General features: G+C 43.9%; 1 protein-coding gene across 8 annotated transcripts in view; it reads left to right on the plus strand.

The window, feature by feature from the left end:
• The window catches only part of FGD4 (FYVE, RhoGEF and PH domain containing 4), a 308,743-nt gene that overhangs the window by 183,408 nt on the left and 112,646 nt on the right, over positions 1-12,689 (plus strand). The window contains exon 1 of one of the 8 annotated variants that reach the window (XM_073621884.1): positions 4,800-4,946. The exons of the other annotated variants lie outside the window; for them this stretch is intronic. The gene's annotated coding sequence lies outside the window, so the exon portion shown is untranslated. Of the gene's footprint in view, positions 1-4,799; positions 4,947-12,689 lie in introns of those variants that run through there. 8 annotated transcript variants of the gene reach the window in all.

Genomic DNA, 12,689 nt, shown 5'->3' on the forward strand with positions numbered 1-12,689 from the left:
GAGAACTAGCCACATATCTTCTGTGGACGTAGGCTGCATCGAATCCTTCTGTCTCCTTATGTAATCCCAGACAGACTTGATGTTCAGATCAGGGCTCTGGGTGGGCCAAACCATCACTTCCAGGACTCCTTGTTCTTCTGTACACTGAAGATGGTTCTTAATTACATTGGTTGTATGTTTGAAATCGTTGCACTGCGCAGAATAAATTTGGGGCCAATCACACGCCTCCCTGATGGTATGGCATGATGGATAAGTATCTGCCTGTATCGCACAACATTGAGGGCACCATTGGTCCTAACCAAATGTTCAACTCCATTTGCAGAAATGCAGCCCCAATCTTGCAAGGAACCTCCACCATGCTTCCCTGTTGCCTGCAGACACTCATTATTGTACCGCTCTCCAGCCCTTTGTGAACAACCTGCCTCCTGCTACAGCTAAATATTTCACATTTTGACTCCTCAGTCCAGAGCACCTGCCGCTATTTTTCTGCACCCCAGCTCCTATGTTTCTGTGCATAGTTGAGTTGCTTAGCCTTGTTTCCACATCAGAGGTATGGCTTTTCACCGCAATTCTTCAATAAAGGACCACTTCTGACCAGAGTTCTCTGTACCATAGACGGGTGTACCTGGGTCCTACTGGTTTACGCCAGTTCTGTGCTTATGGCACTGCTGGACATCTTCAATGTCAAAGGGAATGAAGCATGGTGTTTTTCATCTGTTGCATTAATCTTCTTGACCAACCACTGCGTCTATTTCCCTCATCATTGCCTGTTTCTTTGTGCTTAAACACATCTTCAAACCCCAGTCTGTTATGAAATCTTTACCTGGGAGACACCTTGCAGGTGCAGTATAATTATGTTGTGTCTTGTTTCTGTGCTTGCAGTCTTGCCATAGTGTATGACCTGTGACATGAAACGGTCTTTCACAATCTCACCTTACTAGCAGAGTTTGGCTGTTACTCAGTTTTAGGCATTGTACACAAGTGTTTCAACCAGTGGTGGCTGGTGCTCAAAATGTTTGGGGGGCGCAAACAAACTGAAAAATTAAACTGTTACTAATGCAGGACTGTAAATAGTCATTTATCAGGTGATTATGTATCATTACTGCTAGATAAAACTGTGCCCGTTGTTTACAGCCTCACTGTGCCCATCACATGCAGCCTCACTGTGCCCATCATATGCAGCCTCACTGTGCCCATCATATGCAGCCTCACTGTGCCCATCACAGTAGGCCAATCACATCCACATTTCACGTAAAAGAAAATAAAACCACTTCACATAAGGTGTCCCCATCAGCATCCCCCTATACATCAGATGTCCCAATCAGAGTCCCCCTATACATCAGATGTCCCAATCAGAGTCCCCCTTTACAGCAGGTGCCCCCCTTTACATAAGGTGTCCCCATCAGAGTCCCTCTTTACAACAGGTCTCCCCATCAGCATCCCCCTAAAAATCGGTTGTCCCCATCAGAGTCCCCCTTTACATCAGATGTCCCCCTTTACATCAGGTGTCACCATCAGAGTCCTCTTTTACATTAGATGTCCCCATCAGAGTCCCCCTTTACAGCAAGTACCCCCCTTTACATCAGGTGTCCCCATCAGCATCCCCCTATACATCAGGTGTTCCCATCAGAGTGCCCCTTTACATTAGATGTCCCCATCAGAGCCCTCCTTTACATTATGGTACGTTTAATAACCAGTGTTAAACTGGTGTTAAGTTGTGTTACAGGTAAGCCTTATCACAGAGAATCAGGTTGGTAAATCCCTCAGAGGTGTTTAATAAACTGTGTTCACTAAGGTAGGCACCAAATATCACCTTTCTTCACCTTACGGTGTTGTCTCTGTGATAACTATAGTATTAGTATAGGAATGTACCTGTTTAATAACCCGTGTTAGCTCAGAAGTGTCTTAAAACCAGTGTAAACTTGGTGTTAGGCCCCCTGGATTTAACACCAAGTTAGACCCAGTGTTAAAGCTTTTTTTCAGCGTAGAAGATGAACTTTCACTGCTCATTGTGGTCAATCAGTGCTTCAGGACAACACCCATTAGACTCCATTCACACCTTGGCATCCCGTTTTTCCATTCGGAAACGCAGCAAATTGCGGGATGCCCTTACGATCCCCGCTATTTTGAATGGCACCAAATCACATCGCAATTTTGCCATGATTGTCGCCCAAGGAATCGCGGTAAAATCACGGTAAAGGCATGCACACAGAATTGCGCAATGCCTAAAAGAAGTTCTTGTACCTGTTTTGGGCGTCCCGCGATTCTGTTTGCTACTTTTTGCCGGGCGACCATTCCGGCAAAATCATGTCGCGATTTTGGTGCCATTCAAAATAGCGGGGATCGCAAGGGCGTCCTGCAATTTGCGGTGTTTCTGAATCATGGGCAAAATCGTGGCGATTTCACCCGCAAAACGGAACGCCAAGGTGTGAATGGAGCCTTAGACACTGCAGGATATGTGTTCATCTAGAACCCTATGTCAGCAGCACTCGCATATCGTACATATACAACAGCAGAGCAGAGCGGACATCTATACTGAGAAACAGGAGAGCAGTAGACCTCAATGACAGAGAGATGCATATTTGCTACTGCAGGAGACCGCTTTCTTATGCCAGTCGTACATGGATCGAAATTTAGCTGGTTCAGCAGGGACCAACTGAATTTTTGATCCATGTATGGGCAGGCTGGTTGTACAGAAGTTGAGTGGTAGATTTTTTTTTTCCAATGTAAATTAATAAAAACAAACAATTTAAACTATTTTAGAAGTCCATTCTTACTTTACAGCATAAAACTCCCTAAAACTTTTGCACAGTACTGTATTTACCATACCTGGCTGACCCCCCCGGAAGCTGGATATAAGTGAAGTAAACTTTGATACTCTAGGGACCGCCACTTGCTTCTGGGATCCCATGCTGAGCTGCTGGCCTGCTGCATTCTGAACACAGGATTTCAGCCGCTCAGCACAGACACCGTTCAAAGAACAATAATTTTATGAGCCATCACCCATTGCACTTCCCTAGCCACGCTGAACACTGAGAAGCTGCACCATTGGTTGGGCATTTTGGATCTCGGTTCACACACAAGCCTTAATTAGCTTGCTTTCTGGTAATCGTGAATTTTACGTGGTGGTGGATCACTGTGAGTGGTGTTTATCTTAAGTCTTCTACACAAGCTTTCATTGTGAATTATTGAGGGAATATGCCTTGGGACTTTCCTTACTTTTATGGAAGATTTCTTGGATCTCCTACCTTATGAACTTTGTTATGCATTAATTGACCTTCATGCACTCACATATTTATGAATGTTATAGCGCAGTTTTTTCCTGGTTATTGTTGTTTTTTGTGTATATCTCACAATTTGAACTTCTGCTTTTGTTTGTTTTTTTTTTTTTTTTTTGGTTTTTTTTTATGGCAGCGCGGTATTTTCTTGTTTCTTTACCGTTCAAAGAACGCTTTGCATTTTCTAAATGGATGCAAAGTGTTCTCTAACTGGACAAGGTGGAGAGGTGGAGCAGCCAACCCCCGCAGCAAGCGGGCCACTCAGCATTTCACCCATCACAGGGCTTAATCCTAGAGAATCCCAATGATTTAAGCCCTGTGATGGATGAGATGCAGTATCTCACAAAAGTGAGTACACCCCTTACATTTTTGTAAATATTCTATTATATCTGTATACAGCGCTCCCAAAACACCCCTGTCCATTGCAATGAATGGGCAGCGATTCGGAAGCTCCGCAACATGTGAGATTTTAACCCCTTCTTTGGGGTTAAAAGCACCCCGCTATCGACGCAAAAGCGCAGCTTAAACAGCGGTAAAGCGCCGCTAAAACTAGAGGCGCTTTGCCGCGAACCCAGTGTCAAAGACATCTTTTCACGATGCTTTTCACTTTCCTAACTAGTTGTATTTAGGATGTGATGGTGTTGACTTACCACCAATCCAGGTACAAATTATAATATGCCTCATGCACACGGACGTCTACACGTGCCTGAATTTTATATATATATATTTTTGACCAGTCTTCCAGAAAGGCGTTTGTGAGGTCAGGCACCAATGTTGGACCAGAAGGCCTGGCTCGCAGTCTCTGCTCTAATTCATCCCTATGGTGTCCTATCAGGTTGAGGTCAGGACTCTGTGCAGGCCAGTCAAGTTTTTCCACCCCAAACTGGCTCATCCATGTCTTTATGGACCTTGCATTGTGCACTGAGGCCTGAAGCAACCGTGTGTCTGAGTACGCCAGGAGGCTGAAGTATTCTGATGTGCAACACAGTAATAGTGGAACTCCTTGCGTGGGCAATTGATGTCTTTTGTGAACTATTCCATTCCTTTAAATAACAGTGGGCTACCATGCCCTTAAAAATAGTTTTGGACTGGCGCAACTTATTGAAAACGCACCTGACACTTGAGTCCGTGTGCATTAGGCCCTACTTGCTGAAGCACTGACCTGACATTCTAATCTCTGTGCTTATCGGGGGTTAGCAACTAAGAAAAACAAAGATGGGAAGACTATTTTTTTTTTTTTTTTTTTAAGGTCAACAATGGAAGCTTTTTTATTTCCTGATTTAGATCTCCTTTAATAACTTGTACATTACTCAGTGGCAGGTTTGAGAATTTTGTACTGATAACATTGCACGAGCCTCAAGACTCCATATTGAGGACAAAATTGACTTGTCTCTCACATATCCGTTTGGAAGGAGAAAAATATAATTTATTGTTGGTACTTTCCCAGGCACTCAGGGGTAAAATGTATTACCTGCCTCTGGGCTGCTGTTATCTGAAGAGGAACCATTGCCAGGACTGGGATGGCTGTGAATGTTAATGACCTTCTGTTTGCTAAAATGTTAATCAAATGTTATCGCTCCTAAGTAACCCTGATGCCGTGTCACCCGGTCCTGAGTTCCTTTCCATACTAGTTTCACTCCATGAACGGTCTCGGAACAAGATAACACAGTGAGTACAGGCTGGTGTCTGACTATTTTTACCCCTGTTTTTAAAGTATTCTATAGCTTTATTTTGTACATATGAAACCATTGTAATTCGCAGTCAAAACTTTCTTCCTTTTTTTTTTTTAGGTTTTAAAGATTGGGGAAAGATTTGGGTTTTCATTAATGGAGCTCCGTTAGGGAAAGACAACAGTTTCACTAGACAGGATGTGACTAAAGCCTCAAACAGCAATATAAATATGATTTTTTTTTTTTTTTTTTTAATTTTAAAGTGTTTATAAACCCTAACCATGAACATCTGAACATGTTGTCCCTTGTGGTCTCTTAAATATACCTCAATGCTGTTATCAGCAAGCAACTGTGAGCAGACCTTTTCATGGAAGCACACGTGATTATTCAGGTAGCTTGTCTGTCCAGTGGCTTCCTCCCACGCTCTCTCTTGGTTTTCCTTTCCTCTGTGGTTAGTAATGGGGCTGTGATGACCACTTGGGATGCCATCTTACTAATAAGGAATCAATGCTTTGTATATATTAATAATTATTGTTATTTTAGAATCTGTACCCCTTAAATACCTCCTTTAGGAAGTGGGTCTGTTGACCCAAGAAATGTATTGAGAGGTCCCTCAATAGCCAAGACGAGAAAGATCAATGCTTATACTGCATACGTATAAGGGCATAGGTTTTGTTACAAGCTTTACAAGTATATATACATCAGCTATAGAGATATCTGTTATTCACATTACCTGTCAATGATCATAATGTTATGGCTGATCGGTTTATCAGGGCATTATGAACAGCATTAATTGTTTTTCTTGAGATCAATTTTATAATTATAAATTAATAAAAAATAATGTAATTGTGTATGCTATGAATACATGTGGATGGTACCTTAACAGTCCCAATATAATATTTGGTTAGTTTTATATCATTTCTTAATATTGTATGAATTACTTGGGATGTGGGTACACCGTCTCATAGAAGTCCCATTTGGAATGGGTCATGTCCTCTTTTTATTAATTCTAAATCATTTTTGAGGGTTCGACCCGATCTTCAGGACAAAAATGTGCATTTTAACATCTAAAACGTAGTGAAAGGGTTAATGTGAGGAGATGCTTTGGCCTGTTTTTAATGTAGTCTGTGTCCCTTTGGAGAGAGAGCACTTCACTCTCCACTTCCTGTTTCTGAAAGCCCTTACCTGCACAGGAAGATAGGGTAAGTCTCCCTTCTAGGGAGACTGGCAAAAGGAATCCTGCGCAGGCACTTCAGGTGAGGGAGGGTGTAACGTGGTGTGGCGGCAGTTACTTGCACACAGTCCGGTTGCAAATAGAACTTATATTGAAGTCAGAATATAACAATTCACAAAGGTGGAAGGTAGCCCAACCAAGAACACTCACGGGTGAACAGCAGAGTGTAGCAGAGCAAATCTCAGCTGTCAGCTTCTGTCTTGAGGGCGGAATGCGGCCTGGCCCAACCATTCCAAAGATGTGAGGCCAGCAGAATTGGCAGATCCCTAGACTTTCCCTACTTGTCTGGAACCTTTTCCTGCAGCTATTATTGTCCCTGACAAATGGGTGACCTTTCCTTACACTACCTTCAGGCCAAATGCGTACCAAACTCAGGAGCCATGGTCTCAAATAGGCCCTGCCTGACCAAAAATGGCCACCAGAGCAGTGGCGGCTGGTGCTCAAAATTTTTGAGGGGGCGCAAACAAACTGAAAAATTATGAAAAATACTTAAAAAAAACTGCAGCCTCACTTTGCCCCTCAAATGCAGTCACTGTGACCATCATGTGCAGCCACTGTGCCCAGCAAATACAGCCACTGTGCCCATCATATGCAGCCACTGTGCCCAGCAAATACAGCCACTGTGCCCATCATATGCAGCCACTGTGTCCAGCAAATATAGCCACTGTGCCCATTATATGCAGCCACTATGCCCATCATATGCAGCCAGGCGTGTCCCCCGGTTGACACTTCATCAACCCTGTCCCCCCGCGGCTGGTCTGGCGGCACTTATCGCTCATGTGGTGGGGCTCTGCTCCTCTCCTGGAGTGACGGGTCTCTCCCCCTACTCTTCTGCAGTGGCAGGAAGCGGCGGTTCCGGTGTCCGCTCAGTTCCTCAGTCCTTCTCTACCGTGTCTTCTCCTCTTCTGCCAAAGCGTTAAGCATCCGATAGTCTCACTGACCTGTCTCCTGATTGGCAGGGAGGAACGTTAGTATGAAAATAGCGAAAATTCATTTGTTATGTCACACAACAGGGTGGGATCAGGATGCAGTGCTCTGCGCCCGATCCCACCCTGTTTTGAAGCCTATTAGAGCCTCTGGCTCTAATCACGTGCTTCAGGATACACACCCCCTGCCTATCCGCGCCATAGTATTTCATGTGTCCGGCGTCCTGAAAGGGGTCAGGCACATGAATAGGGAGACCGGTGGAGGTGTTAGGGGGGCGGCACCTATGCGCCCACAATGCATGGGCCACCACTGCACCAGTGTCACGTGGGCCATTGGCAACCAATCAGTGACCCAGGAAACCATAGAGGTAATGTGTTCCTCTTGACTCCCTCTGCACTGCCACTGCGGTTAAGCGCCACCTGCAGTGAAGAATATAGAATGCACCTGCCTACACACTGGTGGGAAAGGTGACAAACTGCTACTTGTATAAAGGGCAGTCACCCAGGGGGCATATTCCTCAGCAATCTCCTAGACCTCATGGCCAAAATATCGGGCTGTTCTGACAAGTCCCTGCCTACCTCCTGCACATTGCTACTGGTTAGTGAGGCTGACCATCTTTGTGATGGGCCAATAGAAATGTGTGAAGATAGAACCTACTGCCAATAGCCATGAAGGGACAGTTTGGAAGGCTACTGCATACTCTTTGCTGCGTTCATGTGTCAGTTTAATCTAGTTCCATAATCAATAAAACCTTATGAAGGAGGCAGGTGGAAGGGAAAGACCCTAATACAGTGCTTGTTTTTTCCTGTGAAGATTTTTATATATTTTGGAATCCTTTTCTTTTGAACTAAACATTCTAGCTGTCATTTTGGATTTTTTGTTCTGAAAATTCTGCTTGCCTGGAAGATATTCAGATCCACAACTATGTAGACCGAGACTTTCTTTACTCTGGTATTAGGGATTGATTTGGATGCTTCTAATTAATGAGCGATATGTGGATTCAGCATTGCTGTAAACTGTTAATTTTTTCTGGCACCCATCTCAGATTGCTTCTGGATCACAGCAAAGTTGTCCCCTGCAATTCCGCATTCCTCTCCTGTTGACTTTTGTCAGGTGACATTCCAAGGCCATGGCCTTATGCAATTCGAATAATTAACCTGTGAGACCGAGGTCTGTTTCCTATAAGTTACATAGTGACACTCTTATGAGAAATACAGTAAAACTTGGATTGCAAGCATAATTCGTTCCGGAAGCATGCTTTTAATCCAAAGCACTTGTATATCACATATCAATTTCACCATAAGAACTGATAGAAACTCAAATGATTTGTTCCACAACCATTTATTCATAAGTCCTTCAGTTTATAGTCCATATAAAAAGATTATAGCAATGTAAAAGGTTGTGTAACCATAAAATGTCCATTCACAAATGGAAGCCTCCACAAGGGGATTAGAAGCAAAATCCAGCAGAAGTTCTACAGACTATAAAAGAGAAGTGAGCCGCCTCTAAGTGTAGCAATATGGTTACATTTAATGAAGGTACAACAATTACCAACTCACGTGGTTGATAATTAAAAGAGGTACATCTAAGTATGCAGGCATCCGGGGTAAAGCTGTCCACATAGATAATCCCCCGCACCGCCGGCTCTCACCGCTATCAGTCTGCAATAATGACCGGGAAGACTACCCTGCAGTAGAGCAATCTGAAAGCAAGGCTTGAATCACTCGTGGAGCGCAGCGTGGAAGGGATGACATTGATGGTGGTGTGGAGGATGGTCTATGTGGAGAGCTTTACCCCGGATGCCTGCATACTTAGATGTGCCTGTTTTAATCGTCAACCGTGTGGGTTGCTAAATGTTGTACCTTCATTAAATGAAACTGTATTGCTACACTTAGAGGCACCTCTCTTCTCTTTTGTAGTCCGTTATGACATGATGCTACTTGTATATCAACACATCACTTGTATATCAAGTCAATATGTATTAAAAAATTTTGCTTGTCTTGCATAACGCTCTCAAACCAAGGTTTTACTGTAGAATGCTTTCTTGACAGTTTCAGAAATGTAGGATTCACAATAATTACCCTAAGGTGACTAGGTCGCTCAAAAAAAAAAAAACAAAAAAACGGAACGAAGAGAACAAGTAGGTTGGTATTTAGAGACTAGTCTAGTGATGTAGCTGAGGGTGAAATTGTGGATGGCTTTGTACGTAGTTGTTAGTATTCTGAATTTAATTCTTTGGCCAAGCGGAAGCCAGTGGAGGAATTGACAGAGGAGTGGCAGACACAGAGCGATTGGTAAGGTGGATGAGTCTGGCAGCAACATTCATGATGGATTGAAGAGGTGATAGACTATGTAGAGGTAAGCCAATGAGAAGGGAGTTGCAGTAGTTGAGGCGGGAGATGACCAGCGAGTGAATTAAGAGCTTTGTTGTTTCGTTGGTTAGAAAGGGGTGTATTTTGGAGATGTTGCGGAGGTTGAGGCGGCAGGATTTGAACACTGATTGGATGTGTTGCTTGAAGGAGCGGTCAGTCCAGGACTACACCTAGAACCTTGGCATGTGGGGATGGGCTTATAGTTGTGCCATCGATTTTGACAGAGAGATCAGGGCAAGGGGCATATGGGGGAGGAAAAATAAGTTTGGTTTTGGATTGATTGAGTTTGAGGAAGTGGTGTGACATCCAGACTGATATATCTGATAGTAAATTAGTGATACTTGAGGAGACCGAGTGAGTGAGCTGAGGGGTAGAGAAATAGATTTGGGTGTCGTCAGCGTAGAGGTGGTATAGGTATATATACCTTGGGGTACCCCAACAGAGAAAGGAAGAGGAGAGGAGGAAGTAGAGTTGTAAGAAACGCTAAAGGTGCGGTTGGATAAGTAGGAAGAGAACCAGCGAAGAGTACAGTCACGGAGACCAAAGGCGTGGAGTATTTTGAGGAGGAGGGGGTGGTCAACCGTATCAAAGGCAGCAGAGGGGTCCAGGAATAGGAGTACAGAATAGTGTTGATTGGTTTTGGCCGTTAGTAGATCGGTTGTTAATTTTAGGAGAGCAGTTTCTGTGGAGTGTTGAGGACGAAATCCAGACTGAAGGGGATCAAGAAGGCAATTATCAACAAGGTGGTCGCTCAGTTGGTTGTAGACCAGACGTTCAAGGAGTTTGGATAAGAAGGGAAGCAAGGAGATGGGGCGTAGGTTGTTAAGGTTGGAAGGGTCCAGTGAGTGCTTTTTAAGAATGGGTCTGACAAGTGCATGTTTTAGAGAGTTGGGGAAGATGCCAGAAGAGTGGGAGAGATTGAAGATGTGGGTTAGAGAGTGTAGCATAGAGCCAGAGGGTGAACGTAGCATTTGTGAGGCAACAGGATCCAGAGGGCAGGTGGTAAGGTGGACATTAGCAAGTAGTTTAGCAACCTCGTCTATAGTGGTGGGGTTGAAAGAGGAAAGTAATGATTGTTCCTGTGGGCATGAAGTATAAAGCGTGGAGGGTATCGGAATAGTAGAGATCTCCGCGCCAATTGTATCAATCTTCTGTTTGAAATGATTGGCTATCTCCTGGGCAGTGAGTGAGTTGGGGGGTATTTTTGGAGGGCAGATTTATATTGGTTGAAATCACTCTGAGACTTAGTCTTACGCCACAGGCGCTCATGAGCACGAAGTTTAAAGTTTTTTCAGACTTCTCGTATCATCTGTTTGCCAAGGTTAAAGGGTCGGTGCCTGATTCTGTGTGTAGTGAGGGGGGCCAGTGAGTCCAGTGAGGCTAGAAGTGAAGCATTGTAGACAGAAGTGGCTAGGTTGGTGCAGGATAGGGGTGAGATTTTGTCGTAGAGGTTGTCGATAGAGTAGAGAAGAGTTGAGGTGACGTAGGTTTCTGCGGGTAACTTTTAGGCGGTTGGAGGGAGAGGAGGTGGAGGAGAGGGAGAGAGTGAAACTAATAAGGTGGTGATTAGAGAGAGGGAATGGATAGTTAGAGAGGTTGCATGGAGTGCAAAGGTGAGGAAAAAAAACAAGGTCAAAGGTATTGCCTTCGGAGTGAGTAGGAGCATGTATCCACTGCTTTCAGGTCAAAGGAGGAGGTTAGGCTGAGAAGTTTGGAAGGGGCAGAAGTGTTAGTATTAATAGGGATGTTGAAGTCCCCAAGAATGATTGTGGGGATTTCGGAGTAAAGAAAGTAGGGTAGCCAGGCAGAGAAGTCCTCAAGAAAGTTTGATACTGGTCCAGGGGGCCTGTAGATCATAGCTATCCTTAGAGAAATTGGAGTGAAATAACGAATACAGTGTGCTTCGAAAGAGGAGAGTGACAGAGAGGGAGGTGGATGAAGTACCTGAAAGGTGCTATGTGGGGCTAGAAGGATACCTCCGACACCTCCTCCCTTACATCCACTGGATCTGGGGGAGTGAGTCCAGGGAAGACCACCATGGGATAGGGCAGCAGAAGACGCAGTGTCTGATTCGTGGAGCCAGGTTTCGGTAATGGCGAGTATGTTAAATGAGTTGGCGATAAAGAGGTCATGGAGAGAGGTGAGTTTGTTGCAGACAGAGCAGGAGTTCCAAAGGGCACACGAGAATGGTCATGGGAAGAATAGCAATGGGAACTAAATTGTGTTGATTGCGGCTGCTGCCAGAGGGTGCAGTGTGATGGGTGCATGGGGTACAGTTAAATGATGGAGGCCCGGGGTTTGGGGATGTATCTCCAGAGGTTTGGAGAAGCAGGAGGGTGATGTAATATGGGAGTGGGATTTATATGAAGGGACATGCCCCAGGGTCTTGGAGATTTTTAGTGTGTGGTTTTAGAATTAGCAGGAGTTGGTGAGTGCAGTAATAAGGAGAGGAAAGAAGTGTGTGTGTGTGTATATATATATATATATATATATATATATATATATATATATATATATATATATATATATATATATATATATATATATGTATATGTATATGTGTGTGTGTGTGTGTGTGTGTGTGTGTATGTATGTATGTATGTATGTGTATATATATATATACACACACACAGTGGGGACAAAGTATTCAGACCCCCTAAATGTTTCACTCTTTGTTATATTCCTAGATTGTAAGCTCTAACGAGCAGGGCCCTCTGATTCCTCCTGTATTGTATTGTAATTGTACTGTAATTGTATTGTAATCGTACTGTACAACACAGCACCCCATAATCAATTCACAAAAAAACACAGAATTGTTGACATTTTTGCAGATTTATTAAAGAAAAACTGGCACGTGGTCCTAAGTATTCAGACCCTTTGCTGTGACACTCATATATTTAACTCCAGTGCTGTCAATTTCTTCTGATCATCCTTGAGATGGTTCTACACCTTCATTTGAGTCCAGCTGTGTTTGATTATACTGATTGGACTTGATTAGGAAAGCCACACACCTGTCTATATAAGACCTTACAGCTCACAGTGCATGTCAGAGCAAATGAGAATCGTGAGGTCAAAGGAACTGCCCGAGGAGCTCAGAGACAAAATTGTGGCAAGGCACAGATCTGGCTAAGGTTACAAAAAAATTTCTGCTGGACTTATGGTTCCTAAGAGCACAGTGGCCTCCATAATCCTTAAATGGAAGACGTTT

Source organism: Aquarana catesbeiana, linkage group LG03 (genome assembly GCF_042186555.1).
Source record: "Aquarana catesbeiana isolate 2022-GZ linkage group LG03, ASM4218655v1, whole genome shotgun sequence".
In the NCBI taxonomy this organism is placed as follows: Eukaryota; Metazoa; Chordata; class Amphibia; order Anura; family Ranidae; genus Aquarana; species Aquarana catesbeiana.